Source organism: Amblyomma maculatum, chromosome 9, assembly GCF_055883805.1.
Source record: "Amblyomma maculatum isolate TAMU_Amacu chromosome 9, ASM5588380v1, whole genome shotgun sequence".
NCBI classification, from domain to species: domain Eukaryota; kingdom Metazoa; phylum Arthropoda; class Arachnida; order Ixodida; family Ixodidae; genus Amblyomma; species Amblyomma maculatum.
The window spans coordinates 89,173,643-89,191,910 of record NC_139352.1 but is presented as its reverse complement, the minus strand read 5'-3'; the positions used below and the strand labels follow the sequence as shown (position 1 = coordinate 89,191,910).

General features: G+C 46.9%; 1 long non-coding RNA gene across 1 annotated transcript; it reads right to left on the bottom strand.

Annotated features, from left to right (window-relative positions):
- Positions 1-1,366: 1,366 nt before the first annotated feature.
- Positions 1,367-4,538, bottom strand: LOC146179721 (uncharacterized). The gene is made up of 2 exons (XR_014700755.1): positions 3,994-4,538; positions 1,367-1,500 (listed from the first exon to the last, which is right to left on the bottom strand). It is a non-coding gene; the product is annotated as an uncharacterized LOC146179721 (long non-coding RNA).
- Positions 4,539-18,268: the final 13,730 nt, after the last annotated feature.

Here is an 18,268-nt window from a genome sequence, read left to right as displayed (position 1 = left end):
GGCTAAAAGTTCGGTCACGCGATCACGTTAATTTCGGTCCAGTGACCACTGCGCGGGCTTTTTGCTCTGGTGTTCTGTAAACGTCGGTCGGTTACCGGTCACGTGTTACGTAAATTTCAGTAAAGTGGTCACTTGCGCGGCTGTTCTTGTTCTGGTATTTTCTGAAATCGTCGCTCGGCTCGGCTACACACCGAAGTTTGCACTTCTCCCCATCCGCATAGCTCCACGCATTTCGTCCGGTGCTTCTGGGTTGTACGCACGTGCACTTGGCTCATCCGTTGCGCGCTGCGCTAACCAGGGTGATTTTGTGCTTGGCGAACGTGTGTGTCAATTGCGGATAACTAGAGATGATGGACGAGCTCCTGCAGAGCCGCTCGAGCTCGTAAAAGATGAGCTCGCGTCAAAAGGGCTCGGATCAGTGTATCGCGCGAACCTGACAAACGAGGCAGCCGTCAACGAATGGCTGGAAGCCTACAGCGTCGAAACCAACAAGTCTTGGATTGTGCAAAAGGTTCAAAAGGATGGAGAAAGATACGTACTTTGCCGATCAGCCAGTATTGCTCATAGCAGTATATTTCAATCATTGTCAAATAATTTATACTCGGCTAGTGCTATATGTGGGTTGAATTTCAGTCAATTTAACAAAAAGTGGAGCTACATTTCTCGCTTATACACTGGAGTCGAATGTACACGAGCGCAATATATTAGGCGATAGTTTCCACGCAGACCAATGCAGTTAGCTGGCAAGCGCGAGAGGAGGCTTTTGAAGGAAGTCATCACCTCGAAGCTAAATGACTAATTGTAGAAATGATGACACAAAGTGCTAGTCACATGCCGTCAATCTGATAACTTTCCCTTGTAAACGTTCGTAAAATCAGTTTACAGAAAAAAAAAATCTTAGCCAAAGAACTTATACTGAGTGAACATCTAGTGAATATCTGCCGCAAATGTTAATAATATATCATTATAGTATACATTATAATGTCCACGTTGAAGAGAGTAGAAAGTGGACATGTACCGAATACCCACATATGCCCACACATCTCTTGATGAGATATTAAATGATATTCTGTAGATATGTAGCCAACATCTTTTTAGGGATCAGAGCAATTGCTGAAAAGTGCCAAAGAAGATAATTGTTTATCCAAGGTAAAAATTTCCTACTGGTTTCTTGCGGGGATCCTACTAGTTCCAGTAGTACAGGTTTATAAACACATTCCCCATAGCCACTGGAATCGGTAGCGGCTGGGTCTCCCTGCAGAAGGTCGGTTGGGTGCATTGGTTCTGGTGAGCCTGTTGACCTATGAAAATCTTGGTGCAGCAGCTGCCTAGGGCCGCACTATCAAAATGAAGACAAGGGCAAAGGTTTCATAAGTATGAATCATACTTTATTATTTTCCATGTCTACAAAAGTTCTGCAATCTGCGTGGACACTTTTGTCTTGCTGTGTGGTACTGCTGCAGGTGTTCCAGCTTCAATCAGATGTTGCAATGAAGTTAGCTGCACAGCAAGATTTTTTTCAGAAAAACATACAGCACCACACTACTTTAATTTGAATATCAACAATTTGGAAAGCAGCCATTCATGAACAATGCATTTGGATTACGTTTGTGTACTTGCATCGCCAAGGGCTTAGATTACTTCCAACCAAAGCCATCATCTCAGCTTTTAGACATTAGTTGATGGCATGGTACCCTGCCAATTTAACAGTCAAACCATTCCATATGTGACACACCACAAATTGTTAGTGCTGTGCTTCGCATGCTATACAGCTGCTTACAGTGCGATCAATCATGTTTCTGTCTAGTTTGAGCTTTTTCAGAATCAGTGCGTGGCGAGCCTGTGTATGCATTTGGACCAGAATATGAGAGTGAAAGTGTGTGCAATGACAACTGGTGCATGTGGAGAATATGCACTTCATGTGTTATATGTAGACTATGCGAGACAAGTGCAATCCACTGTGTGCGTGGTCTTTTCTATAACTTGAACCAATTCACTGCACTACAACATTGTCATCAACCATTTGTATCCTCATTCTCCTTTTATTTCCCTTTTCTCCCTTCTCTAGTGTGGAGCAGCACGCTAGGGTCATATTGCTGCTGGCTGAACTCTCCACCTTTCTTTTCGTTGAATTATTTTCATCGCTATCTTCCTTATTCACTGTGCTTTGGGCCTCCTTGCAAACACAAATGTGGCTATTTGCAATTCAAAGTAGGTTCTTTGATGGCTGCATGGCTGCCCAGTGTCATTTGTAGAACTGAAGTCACATCTGCCACTTTTTCCTGCCGAAAAGTTGAAGGCATTTGCCAGTAAAACAAACTGCTTCTGCATAAATGGTTTACAATGTATTGCTTGCCGTGCATTTACTAAACAGCAAAGGCATTGTTTCACCTAAATTTAGAAGCAGTGTATTTTAGTTTTGTTTAGTATAGTGTCCCAAATTGACTTAGGCTTTGCAGGATTCTGTAGTGTAGGTCTCCGGCTCATTTTTGACCAATGATTTTTTTTTAACATGCACTGACATCACACAGTAAATGAGTGCCTTACATTTTTCTCTATCAAAACATGGTCACTATGGCTGGGATCGAACTCAGGTCCCTCAAATTTAAATGCCTAAAACTGGTTGTTTCATACTATCTCCTAGACGACTTTCATCGGGGTAGCCTTGTAGTACCTAATTTACTATAGCCACAAGTCCTTGTAGTACCTAATTTACTATAAACACACTTGTGGCACATGATGATGACATTAACAAGCGTTTCTTTGAAATGTTGGATTGCTAGCTGACCAGTGTGCAAACCATAAGGGAGTGATGTCAAAATACTCTGGTTCTCCCCTCTTCAAGTGTTGCTATAATTTGTGAGCTTAATCCTTTAATTTTGTAGCAATGATTCCTTCTTCAAAAAGATTGGTAGGCATAATGGTGCATGTACAACATGTCACCTAATTCAGAAGCTTTTGAAGCGGCTGTAAGATAGTTTGGAATTCAAGTTAGCCAAGGTCACTTTGAGATGTATACAAGGAATAAACAGTTGTTGTGAAAACCAGCACTTAATAATTATTTGACTCAATATTGAACTGCACCATTCTGCGTAAGCATGTTATGGGGTGCCCACAACTTCAAAAATAAACACTGTTGTTTCTTCTTGCCATGACACTTGAGCAGAATACCAATCACATACATAAAGAGTTACAAAAAACAAATTACACAGCATGCTATGCCACTGCCTCTGCTTAACAGGTGCAGTTAAGTTAGCTATTGCGCTCAACAAATGCCTATTCAACACAGTGCTCTCAAACAAGCGCGAGTACTTTAAGAGGGTGGAAATTCTGGCTGGTTGGTGCATGATCTGTGGCTAAAAACAGCGCTAACACGAGACGAAGCAGACGAAACAGCGTCGTGTCCCCTCTGCTTCGTCTCGTGTCAGCGCTGTTTTTAGCCACAGAAGCGTGAGTACTTGGTTATCGAGTTCACCTAATATCCCACTACTTTCAGAGTCAATAGTTTGACGTCGCCAGATTATGGGCTTCAGAAAAGGGCGGTTGCCGCTATGACCAGGGCGCCGTAATCATGCGTGCGTTCACAAAACGAGAGCATGTTTTCATTTCAAGGATTATTACCGCTAATTTCAGAAAACTGGCTTCGCTGTTCCAGCATGTTGCCATATGAAACATTTCCGTATTTAAATGCCGGAAACTGGAAAAAGAAAGAAAAAAAACAATCATGAGTGAAAACAGCTGCTCACAAGGTAGCATAAAATGAGAGACAGCCTTTGAGATGTAATTTAGCATCGATAGTAGTCTGCATTTGCCCTTGGGTAGGCCAGTAGCTTTAGCATCCTTAGCGAAGACCCCCGAGCAGCGATGCAGCATCACAGCAAATGTTGCACAAATACACCACGTAACCAAGTTTTTTTTTTATCTCTTTTTCCCCCCCCCTTTTTACCCCCCATATTCCAGTGGTACTTATCTAAATATTGCAGTGCTACTAACCAAGGCACTTTCAACGATTAGTGGCTCCAAGGCGAGCTCCAACGGCGCTGCGCAGCTTTCTTGGAATCGACACACTTGCACATCCAGCACCAGCACAGTCGGCATCCAGCATGTTTAGGCAGCAAAAGTTCAGCAGTCGTGGCTTCACAAAATCGCTTGCTGTCAGAGTCAAACACCAGACTTCGAGATGACGGCCAAGACACTTGTTTCGAACTGCAAACATCACAGTATCCAGCATCCAAATGGCACGGCTTGGGCCACTGCATTTATAAAGCCTCAAAACTGCGGCCGCAGCACCCCATAAGCCACAGGCACTACCACTAAGCCATGGTAGAAGGATACGCGTTTGTCTGGTTAACCAACGCCCCAATGCCAGCGTCGGCGAAGCAACGGCGCGAGCGTGTGCGCCGCCATCTTCCTTTGGCATAAAAAAAAATAAAAACAAGCAAAAAACAACTTAAAGGAAGTGACGTCGTGTCACGTGCTTGTGCGTCAGAGCGTCGTCTGCTCGAGTGCTCCTACGGGATATGGTTTGTCAATACGCGCCCCGGTATGATCCGCCATCATTAGAAGCCGCAAAGCCGAAACGGCTGAAGAAGTTGCAATAGCGCTCGCTTGCGTCGGAACGCAAGTCAATTTCATAATCAGCGATAGCAAAATGGCTATTTGGAATTTTGGAAAGGGTAGGGTCTCGCCGAAAGCGGCAAGGATTCTGGCCAGTAGACGACTAAACAGGAAAATTCGCCTAATTTGGACCCCTGCACACACGTCCGTTCCTAGCAACGAAGTGGCCCACGAGTTAGCCCGAGCTCTCTACTTCCGGGCAACTGTGCAGCCGCCCGATTGCCTGAACATGGACGAGCGTCTGCAAAATGATACGGAGATTCTTCAAAATTACAGGTTAAGCAGGAGACTGGTGCCACCCCCGGATAAAAGTCTAAACAATAGGGAGGCAGTCGCATGGCGGCGCCTGTAAGCTGGGAACTTTGTAAACCCGGTCTGGGCATATTATGTCCAAATGGACGATAGGAGAAACGATAAAAGCATTGTGGGGAGAGAGGGAACCTCGACCATATAATCTGGGAATGTACAAGCTCCCCAGGGGCTAAAACAAATATAAATTGTAGAGAAGCCTGGGAAGCCCTGCTGCGGAGCGACGTCCCCGCTCCACAGCTACAAGCCATCCGCCTGGCGGAAGAAGCCGCGAAGAGCCAGGACCTCTTTGCCTGCTTCTGATCGCGGAGGTCTGTGTTCCCGTCCATTAGGCCTGCGTGCCGGGGGCGGGAATTGGGGGCCTCCTTATCTAATGGAAAATAAAGTTGTTATCATCATCGTCATCACGCATATGCGAGCTCGTGCGCCTCCTTCTTTCAAGTTTTCCTTTCTCTAAAATTTTGGCTGCATCATTCGAGACCTCCCTTTGCCGTAGAGCCGCTTTATTGCGGTGGGGTGGACGAGAGGTTGCAAACGTATAAGGAAATCTTAGAACACTACAGACTTAGCAGAAGGTCCCTGCCACCAACCGATCGAACGCTAAATAACAAGGAGGCAGTCGCTTAGCGGCGCCTACAAGCTAGAAATTTCCCCAGTCCCGTCTGGCTTTTCCACGCGCAAGTGGAAGAAAAGGAGGACGATAAATGCGTAACCTACGGAGAAAGGGGTACTCTGGATCATATATTCTGGCAATACCTTGATTCCCCTGGCGCCTAGGAAAACATAAATAGTAGAGAAGCCTGGAAACTGTGGCTACGGAGCGAGTCCCCCGCCAGCCAGAAGCAACCTACCCACCTGGCGGCTGAAGCCGCGAAGAAACGTTGTCGCTTCGCCTGTCTTTAGTCGCGCAGGCCCCGGCCTCCGTCTCATAGGCCTGCGCACCGGGACCGGGGAGTAAGGGGCCTCCTACATCAGTGGAAAAATAAAGTTCCTAGCAACAACAGCAACAGCACGCATATGACCAGTTGATCCAGTCTGGATCTTCCTGACACAGACCGGGGCAGAAGAATATTCGAAATGCAAACATTGCGGCCAAAAAGGCACACTAGATCACAGTGGAAGGTTTGGCTGTGGAGCGGAGACCCCGCCGTTCAGCACCCGGCCATCCACCTGACGGCTGAGGCCATGAAGAACTCCTGTACCTTCACTAGTCCCTACTCTGCGGGGCTCCTTCCGACCCCCCCCCCCCCCCCTGGCCTGCGTACCAGGTAGGGAAACGGAGGGCCCCTTTTCGGTGGAAACTAAAAGTCGGCTTTCATTCATTCGAAGTTGTTTTCCCGCCGGGCGGTCGATCCAGGCGTCCGTGCGGCGCCATTTATTTGGCGCTACCTTGAACGCCGCACCTAACAGAACATAATTTGTCGAGAACTGACAATAAAACAAGAAAAAACAACTAGGTGCTGGAGGCATCAGTGGCGTTTCTAATTGGTTTAAAAGGCGCAGTATCTGTCAATTCCCTGCGGTCACCTGGCAATTCCTGGCCCTACGGAGTTAGGACGGTAGGTCAACGCTGCTTGCGGCGGGGGCTAGCCGGCCACTGATTTTTATCTGTGGTGAGTGAAAAACTTTATTAAGTATATTTAAGGAAGGGGGATGTGTAGGTGGGGTCCCTAGTCCGGGACTCCAGCGGCTGCCTCTGCTACCCGCGCACGTGTCACGAGGGCCCGTTGGGCCTCTAGTCCAGAGCTGGATAGGGAAGCCTCCCACCCCTCAATTGTTGGCACTGCATTCGGATCATCTGGAGGATTGTGTGGGCAGGTCCACACCATGTGGTGCAGGCCTGCCTTTTCCCCGCAATATTTGCATTTGGGGTAGCAGAACCCGGGGTGTATTGTGTTTAAACGGGCTGGTGTGTTATATGTACCTGTCTGTAGGCGTCGCCATCTGACTTCCTCCGCTTTGGAGAGCCCCTTGGCTGGGGGTGGATATTTTCTGCGAGAGAGTCTGCAGTGCTGTAACCTCTCCGCATACGTCGCCAGAGGGCCGGGATAGGGCGGTGTGGAGGATGGAGGGGTCGAGTCCCGGGGGAGGAAAGCTCGGGCAGAGGCATGGGCGCACTCGTTCCCTTCCACGCCTTGATGTCCCGGTGTCCAGACGAGGCATTTGTCTTGTTCGGGGTGTCCATAATTTTTCAATATTCTGGCAGCCTGGGGACATATTCGCCCTTTGATGTAGTTGCGGTAGGCAGCCATAGAGTCTGTTATTATATAGGCGCAGGTGGTATGCGTGGCGGCTAAAGCAATGGCCACCTCCTCCGCCATTTCTATATTGTCATCGCAGATGGTGAGGGCATCAACCAGTTGTTGTTGGTGAATCACAACCGCTACCGTGTACCCCGCTTCTGACTTTGCTGCGTCTACGTAGTTGGATTCAGTGTCCGTCCCGTACTTTTCCTGGATGTATTTGGCCCGCGCCTTCCGGCGCCCTTGGTGGAACAGAGAATGCATATTGCGGGGTAGGGGATTGGCTATGAACGAGTCTGACCACCCGGGCGGTATAGTCTGTTGTATCTTTCTGTTATCTGTTGTAGGCTGTCATTGCACCCGCCACCGCTTAGGTGGTGGCGGACGACGGCTGTTGTTGCGGCGCGCGTTTTTCTCTCCGTCTTTTTTTCTTGTCTATTTTCTCTTCTGTCCGCACGAGGCAGCGGAGGTGGCTCAGCTACAGAGCCAGTAGCAGGCCCGTGCATTTTCTTTTCTTTCTTCCTACAGCCACAACAACAACAATAACATAACCGAGTCGTAAGGGAAAGGAGGAAGGTGAGAGTGAGAATGAGAGAAAGAGCTGGCCTAGAAGCGTATTTGGGTTTGCTCGGTACGGTGGCTCCGCAAGCGACAAAACGACAGAAGAGACGAAGAAAGCGGGCTGTTCCGACTAGCATCTACCGCCCCCAGGAGCCGAGCAGCCTAGCGATTAGCGGCGCATGCTTTTTCAATGGGCACTAGCTTAAGAAAGCCTATACTACTACTACTACTATTACTACTACTATTATTATTATTATTATTATTATTATTATTATTATTATTATTATTATTATTATTATTATTATTATTATTATTATTATTAGTAGTAGTAGTAGTAGTAGTAGTAGTAGTAGTAGTAGAAGTAGTAGTAGTAGTAGTATAGAGGAAGACTCGTTTCACTAAGTTGGCACTGAATTGTCTGTAGGTAACGGCCAAATTAACTGGCTAAATATTATCTTCACAGTTTTAATTATTATTGATAATATTATTAATTGGTTCACAGGAAGGGAAAGGCGCAATATCTGTCACACTTGTGTCTGTGGACACCAAGGGATGAAGGTGTCCACATACACAAGGGAGGAAGAGAGAAAGAGGAGCCGTAGCGGGGGGCTACGGAGTTGTTCAGGTGTCCACAGACACAAGTGTGACAGATACTGCGCCTTTTCCTTCCTGTGAACCAATTATTATTATTATTATTATTATTATTATTATTATTTATTAAAACTGTGAAGATAATACTTAGCCAGTTAATTCGGCCGTTAACTAGACAATTCAGTGCCAACTTCGTGAAACGAGTCTTCCTCTATACTACTAGTACTAATGATAATAATAATAATAACAATAATAATAATAATAATAAGCAGATAAATATTACTGTGTATAATTATTATTATTAATAATATTTAGTAGTAGTAGTAGTAGTAGTAGTAGTAGTAGTAGTAGTAGTAGTATAGGCTCTCTCAAGCTAGTGCCGCGTCCAACGGGACGCCCATTAAAAAAGATGCCCCGCTAATCGCTAGGCTGCTCGGCTCCTGGGGGCGGTAGATGCTAGTCGGAACAGCCCGTTTTCTTCGTCTCTTCTGTTGCTTTGTCCCTTGCGGAGCCACCGTACCGAGCAAACCCAAATACGCGGCCTAGAAGAGGTCTTCAAACTAGCGCGCAACGGGCACTTTCGCCTCATTGCATAGGGTCCAAATTGCCCCCTATTGCATAATTAAAGCAGAAACCATGAAGTAAACTACTATGTGCAAAAGCATGTATTTACTTTTAAGCCGAACCTAACTGTAGTCATGCAGATATCTCTTGGTAACTCCAGGTATAACCACAAGCTAAACCACAGCAAATTTTTTCCGCTGGCGGCTGGGCGAACGGACGCTCCTGGGGGCGACAACCCTACGATGAGAGCATTTGCTGTCTCTCTGCGCAGGCTTCAGCTTTAAGTTGTGCGTGCCGAAGATACGAAGACATTAAGAATATTGTGCAAATTTTGTTCCCGTAAATAATAAGCCGAATGTCAAAAGTGAATCCTTCTTTAGAATCGCTGAGCCGTGCCAGGTCGCTGGTATAGAAGCAAGAGCTGCTATGCAAGCGTTTCTGCTCACAGCCAGCGGCCACCGTTGCTGCTTGGCTGCTCCTTGTTCGCTTGCATGCCCGCTCCGCTAATAAGTGGTGCAGAAATTATTCAGATTAGGCTTTTATTATTAGAAAATTGTATTGAGAGTTAGGCAGGTTTATGAATAGATCATTTACCATTGGACGAAGCAATTTCGTAGCGCCGTTTCATGTGCCATCGATGTGAAACAAAACTGGCCTAGCAAAGACAGGAAAAGCGCACTGTCAGAGCACTCTCGTCCGCCGCGGTAGCGGGCGGCACCCCTTTGGTAAGGTGGCGTCATAAGGTGCTGTAAGCGTTGCAATTTCGCAGACTGTGAGGGCGCAGTTGAAGCGGCAGCTTTTGCGACGTTCGGCTCAACAACACGTATACTCGCTCAAACCCTGTTGCAAAAAGACACACCTGCACTACGGTGTTACAGCGGCGTCGGACATACCTAGAAGACTGTATAGAAGCTCTGTCGGGTGCCATTTTAGATCTTGCTTACGTTTTGCTCTTCAAATATCATTTAGTTCGCAAAATGCGTTGTTGAAGAAGACCAGGTAATGCATTTTCTCACTCCGGCGTAGACGCCGCCAGCAGCCATTTTCTAGCTGCACGTGATACGGCGTGGCGACGGGACGTCGGCGTTCAAAAGCCCCGCACGAATTTTGCAATGTTGTTGTTTCTGTTGGAAGAAGGAAACGAAAATCCACAGGCTTGCTGCTGGCTCTGTAGGTGAGCCACCTCCGCTGCCTTGTGCGGACAGAAGAAACTGATTGATTGATTTATAGGAAGAGAAAGGCGCAATAATCGTCTCGCTTGTTTTCTGTGGACACCTCAACCGCGCCGTGAGGGCCGGGAGGAAGACGGGAATGAAAGGGGAAAGAGAGAAACAGGAGCCATAGTGGAGGGCTGCGATTTAATTTCGACCACCTGGGGATCTTTAACGTGCGCTAACATCGCACAGCACACGGACGCCTTTTCGTTTCACCTCCATCGAAACGCAGTCGCCGAGGTCGGGTTCGAACCCGTGTACTGCGGCGCAGTAGTCAGGCGTCTTACCACTGCCCCACCGCGGCGGTGCTTGGACAGAAGAACAGAAGGAAGGGAAAGGTGCGGTAACTGTCTCATTTGTTTTCTGTGGACACCTGACCGGCGCCGTAAGGGAAGGGAGGAATGTAGGAGTGAAAGTGGAAAGAGAGAAATAGGATGGTTTGGTTTGGTTTGTGGGGTTTAACGTCCCAAAGCAACTCAGGCTGTAGTAGGAGTAGAAAGACGCGCACCGCAAGAGCTGTCGTCCACCACCGAAGCTGCGGTGGGTGCTATGACGGCCTATAACAGATGAAAATTCGGTGGCAGGCCAGCCCCCGCCGCAAGCGGTGGTGACCTACCTGTCCCATCCCTATCAGGGCCAAGATCAGCCACCCTCCTCCCCCTCGCTTTATGTGGGTGGCCCTTAACGCGGCATGCGTCAGCGCATGCGCAACAGCAGCAAGAGCAGATCGCAAGCCGAGCGCAGGGAGGATATATCCTCCTTGGCCGAGCGACGCTGAAAAGCAGCAGCGTCTGTTAGTCGTAGTCTGCCGAGCTGTGGAAGCGCTACCTAGAAACTTGGCTCTACTCTCTCTGGTGCAGCGACCAGAGTGATCTCATTACCTGGCGGCAGCGCTCTCCTGAGTGTCATTACAATGGAATCCAACGTTGAAGCGAGCACTAGCAACCGGAGTATGGTTACCAATTTATATGACTATGATGCCAGGCTCCTATTCTACCTCGAGCCATTCTGCCCTGGTGTACGACGCCCTGGCTTCTACGAGATGTCCCAGCTTTGTGAGATGAGGCTGCTCAGCGGGCGCTTTCCTGAACGAATCTGCAGGAACTGGGAACAGGACAGCAGGTAAGGACCCGCACTAATACTTAAATATATAGTTGATTCATAACCATAATTTTCCATTTCATAGATCAGATGCAATGCTTCCAAGCCTGTACTTTTTGCTAAGCCAGAGTGCTTGACGAAAATTAGTGCATTGCTTCTGGTTACCGAAAAAGTTACTGCCTCGCCAGTACTCGAGATAAGAGGTGAGCATGAAATGTTCATGGGCATAGTTGATTGACTGGAGATTAAAACCAAATTCTTGCTCTAGCCACGATGCTGAAATTGGTCTACTGCACCGCACAACAAACCATGAGCGTCTTCTCTGTCAACGTTGTAACGCACTCAGTCGTTCTCGGTGTTTTTATTGTCGCGTCGAAGCGATCGCTGACAGTTCTACGGCCTAGGATCATAGTAGTCTTGCCGCCTTCGTGAGCTGCCGCATAGCTTCAGCCTTGTCGGCTGGGAGAAGCACTCATCTGTCGTGGTCTGTTGCTCGAAGCACATTTCCTTTATACAAGTCGCTTCCTATACCTGGCCTAAATTGAAATGTAGATTGATGCAGACGCGCACGTGGCCGCAGAAAGGACGCTGGCTTGACAGACATCTCCTTCGAGTGTTAAACGAGCGTCTACACAACCGTCTGCTAAAGACACAAACGCGATGAACTCGGGACGGAATGCAGTGGCCAAGTGGATTCGAAAAATGCTCTAGGGGTCACTTTGGACCTCTATGCTGTGATGAGATAAAATTCTCTTTTGCGGGATAGTGGGAAGACCTTCATTACTGCACTTCTTTCAAACTTTTTAAAGAACAGCTCTTTTGCACCCATTCCCGGGTTTCGCGTCGTCGTCACCGTCGGCGTTGTACCTCGTAACCAGCTCCACTCAGTCTCACCTTCCTTCCCTTGCGGAGTGATTAAAGGTGTCCGTAGAAAAAAGTGTGCCTGATAATGCACATTCCCATTCTTGTGAAAAAATTATGTAAGGCACGCTTCAGAGCAGAGCGAACACACATGGTACACTTTGCAAAGACAATTCATGAACAATGCGCAACCCTTGCATTCGAGTATAGTGCCTAGATATATTTCTAGGCACTACAATTGGAGCTTCAGGTACAACACAATGTATTTAGTTCCCTCCCACTCGAATCTACATTTGATACGGACCGCGGCGCCTGCGTTTCGATGGAGGCGAAACGAAGTGGCGTCCGAGTGCTGTGCGATGTCAGCACACGTTAAAGGTCCTCAGGTGGTCAAAATTACTCTGTAGCCCACCACTACGGCTCCTCTTTTTCCCTTTCCACTTTCATTCCCACATTCCTTCCTTCCCTTACGGCACGGTTCAGGTGTCAACAGAGCAAGTGTGAGTTACTGCGCCTTTCCCTTCCTGTGAACCGATTATTTTAGTTTTTTATACAGTTCAAATTTACACTGACTCCCGAGCCGTCCTTAAGCAGCTTAAGGCTGGCGGGGCCCATTCAAAATTACACAATCCATTCACCAGCTCTGTAAAAATTACCCCTGTTCTGTGCGTATACACTGGATTTGCGGCCGTGCTCACGGTCTACATAATATCCATGTGGATAAAATGACACACCTTGACACATCAGACATCTCGCCACCTTCCCCTCTTCCCCAAGATCCGCTTCTGTCCAATGTTTCTGAAAAAGAATCTTTTCGCCAGCGAACACGCGCTTTAATTCCTCCGTGTTCGTACCCTCCCCCCGTAGACTCACTCGGGAGGAGGAGGTATCTGTGCTCCGGATTCGGTTGTTGTTATTCTGCCTGTAAGAAGGAAACGAAAATGCACGAGCCTGGTACTGGCTCTGTAGCTGTGCCACCTCCACTGCCTCGTGCGGACAGAAGAGAAAATAGACAAGAAAGGAAAAGAGGGAGATAAAGACGCGCGCCGCAACAACTGCCGTCGTCCACCACCGAAGCAGTGGAGAGTGCAATGACGGCCTACAACAGATAAAATTTGATGGCTGGCTAGCCCCCGCCGCAAGCGGCGTTGACCTAGCGTCCCAGCCCCGTAGGGCCAGGAACTGCCACGCTGGAGCGGCTCTTACCCCTTCAGTGCGTCATCGGTGGCGTGACGAACGCCTACAGGTGACCGAAAAGTGCCTGCATTGTGGTGCCGCACCGGAACTGTGCGATGCGAAGCATTTATTGTTGACCTGCACAGCTACGGCATCCGTGAGACAGTGTTACCTACGGAAAAATTTGGAGGACGCTTAAGCTTTGCCTTTAAGAATGGAACGCGATAGCATTATCGAGCACCTTGCTATACTCTTTTTTATTTATTAATCCTTCCGGGGCGTAGAAGCGCTGCCAGCCACCTTGGCGAAACGCGCGGTCCTCAAGTTGCAGTCGTAGTTCTTCGGCAACATCGTTGCCGATCCGAGCCGGCGTGATGATCTCGGAGGCCATGCCCTGTCTATCTTAATCCGTGCGCCACACGCATGATGGCGCTACGTGCACGCCACGCGAAGAGGAAGTACAGCGGAAAAGTAATTTGCCACTCGCTTAAATGCGTGATCTGTAACTGTGTAATTCACATGCACATAATTATTATACGCAAGAATACACTTCTCTAAGGGACATTGAGACAACACCGCAATCAATAGACGCGCCTTTGTCTATTTCAAACCATCTAACTGGTCAAACCATCTAACTGGAGCCATTAGTGACCCTGAGTATTTTAGCATGACGACGCCACAACCCACCTGGCTGATTGTTGTATTAATGAATGCTCATTGTGCCCTGTAAGTGGTTTTGTGTATTGTGCCGAAGTCAGGTAATAAAGAAAAGAAAAAAAAAACTGGCATGGCCGAGTGGTTAGCGTACTCGTCTCGCACCCGGGGCGCCCACGTTCGATTCCTCAGTTCGGCGATTTTTCCTACTCGGTTTTGTTTATTAATGCTTCTGGGATTTTTCGCTCACGTCGAACGCCGGACGATGCGGGACGGCGGCCGCCGACGACGACACAGACTTTTCTGCGACGCGGGGCCCTTAACGCTGTCGCGTTAAAATAGGCCTGCGGTGGGATCTTGACTGTGATTACTGGAAGTGGACGCCAAACAATCAGTTTATCGGCAAGCTACGTGATTATTTAAGGGAGACCTGTTTGCACTGTTTCTTCTAGCTTCCTCGTACTGTCCTCTCCCTTTTCACTATGTCTGATGACAAACGTCTCGAATAAAATAATGTGTGACAGATACTGCGCCTTTCCCTTCCTGTGAACCAAATAATATTATTATTATAAAGATTTGAAATTAGTGGGTTAGAAATCGCAAAACTGTTTTATGATAATTTTTATTACTTTTATTTCCATGCAAGAACATAGCAAGTTGGGCGTAATATTAAAAATAGCATCTGAAATGTTTACCTTGCGGCAAATACTTTCCGAGATCACTGCTGAATCCTGCTGTGTTGTCTGCGAGATGTGTCAGCTGGATTCCGCGAGTGACAGATACAGCGCCTTTCCTTTCCTGTAAACAAATTTAGAACGCCGGTGAATTTTGATGCAAACGAACGACAAGGCGCATTCAACTGAGACATCAAATCCAGTGAGACACGTGACCGAAAGCTAAGAACCGAAACCAGAGATGGCTTGTGGCCTTTTAGCTTGGCCCTAAATTTAACAATTATTTTGATCTTACGTAATTAACACATACAAACCATTTTGTCACTTGCACGCCATTCCTTGACTCCCTATTCGATGATACCTTACGTTTTCCAATACACCAACTAGTGCTTCTTTTACAGCTCTGACAAAGTCACGCCCAAGCGTATCCCGCCAATATAGCCATTCAAAGCTTGCGTATTTTGTTCGCTTTATCAATATTTTGAATGAAGCGCAAAAAACTAACATAAAATTGAATGCAAATTATTGACGGACGATATCTGTAAGGCGCACTGTTTCGTGGCTTATTCCTGGCTGTACCGAACGTAAGTCGTACGTGGAATTATTGACGGAAAGGACTTGGAGCTCCCTGAGCCACGTAAATAACGGAAAATTCTCACATTTGTGTAAATGCTTTGTAAATGATTAAACACATTTTATCAAACACCCTCTGCTGCTTCATCGCAGTCAGCCGGTTTCAAACGTGCTCGTTTGAAGCAAAATGTTGGTCATGGGAAAATTTGCTCTCTGATCTCTGCTAAGCCTGCAATAAAGCAAGAGCCTTAAAAGGCTAAGTAGGCGAGCCCAAAACAGAGACACTAAAATTGGAAAAATTGTATGCCGATTTTGAGGCCACGAAGTTTAGCTTGGTATATAAGCGTGAATTCATTACGGCTTGGTTCATATGTCCATAGAGAAAGCGTAATAAATCGACACCGTGCGACACCGTTATTCTAAACCGATTACTTAGTCAAAAGAATGAGTGGGCTCTGCAAAACATAATAACGATCAATGGCGATCATACTTTTTAATAATGTTGATAAATAATTATAGAGATAAACAAAAATACATAAAAATATCCGCCAAAATAAATAAATAAATAAACAAAAATACGGAAATAATACCTATACAATGTAAGATAAAAACAGTCACAACAAAGGAAAGGGTTGGGTTGGGTTGTGGGGTTTAAAGTCCCAAAGTAACTCAGGCTATGAGAGACGCCGTAGTGCAGGGCTCCGGGAATTTCGACCACCTGGGGTTCTTCAACGTGCACTGACATCGCACAGCACAGGGACGCCTTGCTTGTCGCCTCCATCGAAAAGAGGCCGCCGAGGTCGGGAACATTAGTCGAGCGCCGTAACCACTGCGCCACCCCGGCGGGGTACAACAGTACAAATTACAGAAACGTCCCGGCAAAGCTATTTCTTTAGCATTCCCCAGTGTAGTTTCTGCCGTGAGCATCTTGAGTTTAAAGCGAAACCCTTTAATGGCTCATACTCACGGCGTCCAGCGTCCTGTCGTCCCACTGTAGCTGTCAATAAAATGACCTCCACAACCAAAATTCACATCATAATTTTCATTATCTAACGTGAGGAAGATAGTTAAAAGTAAATAAATCCTATCTCCACCGGAAATCGAAACTGCATTCCTCGGACTCATGCCGAGCGCTTTAACTAATTGTGCTACGCCCGTGATTTTTTTTTGGGGGGGGCATGGTATTCACTACACTCGGTTATGTTCTGAAAGGGCTATGTACAGAGACTATTTGCAGAGCACTCGGCCATTGCTGGACTGCACAACATAAAACATAACTAAAAGGCAGGCAAAGATAAACACCGTGTCACCAGCGCAAATCAGTCAGGTTGAGAGTCACTTTCTTAATATCCTTCAGTTGCAGAGTAAGTTTGCTAAAATAAATTCTAGGTGGAACAATAGGTTCAGTGTTGCGACACAACATGCGTGTTTTCCACAAGCTATGAATTGTAGTAAGAAAAAACATATCATATGGTTCGAGATCAGATTGTGTAAGAACAAGATAGCGCATACTCTACGAATTTAGAACAGTCTTTCTTTAGAGTTATTTGCAGCGCGTCCAAAACGAGAATTGCGTCTTTGTAATTAATGAAGCACAGCTCAATACACGGCTCAATACAACACATAGACGACGGTTTACACAAGATACACAAATATTTACCATTCAAAGGAATGTACACATTGCGCGTACAATCCTCGAATCATGCTCCTGATCTCATGATCAGGTAGCTTTACTTCAGGTCGACCTCGCAAAAGCATTTGATCGATTTCGCCATTCATTCCTGTTTTCTCTTCTGGACCGTGGGAATTAGAGTTTGTAGTACTAAGGGGGTGCAACTTTGCTATAGGAATTGTTCGACTCCCCTGATTGTAAATGGTCACTTCTAAACACCGTACTAATCAACTCTTCTGTGAAGCAAGGCTGTCCAATGTCTCCGCTGCTTTTTGCGCTTTACTTGGAGCCACTTTGAGTCTTTTACGTATCCATGGTTTCCCTCTATTTGGAATTGAGGTTAAAGTGCTTGCATATGCGGATGATCTTGCGTTTTTCTGCACTCACAAACCAAGCAGAGAAAAAATTCTAGAGGACACTTTGGCCGACTAAAATGTGATGAGGCTAAAGTAATTATAGCGCGGTGGATCATAGCCCTGAACTGCAGCACTGCTATCTCCCTGTCTTCTTTCACTCGCACCTTCCTCCCTTCCTTTATGGCGTGGTACATGCGTCACGGAGAATTGTGAGAGATACTGCGCCTTTTCTATCCTCTAAATTGGTTTGAAATGCCACTGATACCTGCTGCACTAACGCCTCCTAGAAATCTGGGTCTGCTTCTGTTTGCTATGTGGTGTGGCGTTCGTGGAAGCGCCGAATGAAAGGCACCGTACCAATGCTTGAATCGGACGTCTGCCGGGGTCTGCTTCGTCTATGCATTAATTGTATGGTGACGTAATCACCGGTCGTGACGTTACATGGCTCGCCCGCTGTCGAACACCACAAGCATCCCAGTGAACGCGCACAAGCGTTCTATAATTCGTTTACAGGAAATTAAAGGCGCAATATCTATCACTTGCGGAGTCTCGCTATCCTCACGGTAGACGAGGGGAATTACGTGCGTGGCGCAGTTGGTAAAGCGCTCGGCTGAGGATCCAAGGAATAGAGGTTCGAGTCAGGGCGGAGACAATGTTTATTTTTTAACTATCTCCAACGAAAGTGCGACATCCTCTGCCGACAGCCTCTGCTGATAGCTTCTGCTGACAATGATGAGGCATGAAAGGCTTTCGCCTTGCTCAGATGAATCACTCATGTAGCTCTGGCCTTTGGTTTGTTTCATGGGTCTCAACACAGCCCCTATATGCATTAATAAAATGGCCATGTGTGCCCCCTAAATATCTGGGCGTTCCACTGCATGCAATTCAGTGAAGTGCACATTACTGGAAAGAGCGCGTCCAGCATTATGCTAATACGTTTGTCCCCCATCGGCTTTCAATCTTACGTCGGGCTCAGGCCTGAAACAAGTTTATGGAGACAAAAAATTATTACGTACCTCAGGTCCTCCAGTGTGCTAGACATTACATCCAGCATTTTCGTCAAGTATTTGCGACGTTTATTTGGTTATAAACTTTTGAACTG